Below are 1,021 nucleotides of genomic sequence, written 5' to 3'. Positions count from 1 at the left end.
GTGTGTGCCTGCATGTGTGTGTGCCTGCACATGTGTATGTGCCTGCATGTGTGTGTGCCGGCATGTGTGTGTGCCTGCATGTGTGTGTGCCTGCACGTGTGTGTGCCTGCACGTGTGTGTGTGCCGGCATGTGTGTGTGCCTGCACGTGTGTATGCCTGAGCATGTCTTTGTGTGTGTGCCGGCATGTGTGTGAGAGAATGCACCAACATGTGCAGATGTTTACGGAGGCCAGAAGAGGGGTCAGATCTCCTGGAACTGGACTTTAGGCAGTTGTGAGCTGTCTTGTAGGTGCTGGGTAACCAACTCAGGTTCTATCCGAGATCAGCATGTGCTCTTAGCCTCTCAGTCATCTCTCCAGCACCACAGGAAAAGCGACTTTTGGAAGAGAGAAAAGAGGTGTCTGCACCATGTGTACTTCTATCTTTACCCATCATTCTAGAAAACAAACAAAGATCCATGACTGATAAAGCCCAAGAATGCATATATGCAGTACTGAGGTGTAAGGTAATTCAGATTTTAAAGAGCAATAAAATTTGCATGTCTATAACCCTCAATCCAATAATTTTACTTTGAATAGTCTATTTCTTTACAGAACTATTTGCAAAAAAACAAAATGTGTGTAATGCTTTCGTCAGCAGCTTTGCTACACAAAAACTGAAAGTAATTTCAATGTACATTAATCAAGCACCAAACTGGTAACATCTGCACCACGGACTTCTATGAAACATTAAAGGAAATGTGTTTAAATGACAGGTCTCAAAAAAACTGTTAAGCAAAAATAAAGTGGCAAAAGAAGAAAGAAATATGTACGTATGTACTAAAGGGGAAGCCCAAGCAAGCTGACAATTAATAAGGCTTACTCAGAATATTCTTTGAAAACTGCTAATTCATAAAGATGAAGGTATCTTGAGTAAATTTTATGAACAAACATGAAAGGAATCAGAGGGAGAGGCACAGCGTTTGTGCAGAGGAAACCCACAGGCTCGCATGTTCTTTCTCACCCACAATGCCCCACTTTCA

General features: G+C 42.4%; 1 protein-coding gene across 3 annotated transcripts in view; it reads right to left on the bottom strand.

Moving 5' to 3' along the window:
• Tbc1d23 (TBC1 domain family member 23) overlaps window positions 1-1,021 on the bottom strand; it is a 54,575-nt gene that overhangs the window by 23,274 nt on the left and 30,280 nt on the right. The gene's annotated exons all lie outside the window — the stretch shown is intronic.

The sequence above is a fragment of the Microtus ochrogaster genome, chromosome 2 (genome assembly GCF_000317375.1).
Source record: "Microtus ochrogaster isolate Prairie Vole_2 chromosome 2, MicOch1.0, whole genome shotgun sequence".
Classification (NCBI taxonomy): domain Eukaryota; kingdom Metazoa; phylum Chordata; class Mammalia; order Rodentia; family Cricetidae; genus Microtus; species Microtus ochrogaster.
Note: the sequence above shows the minus strand (reverse complement) of the source record. Positions and strands in the feature narration are given on the sequence as shown.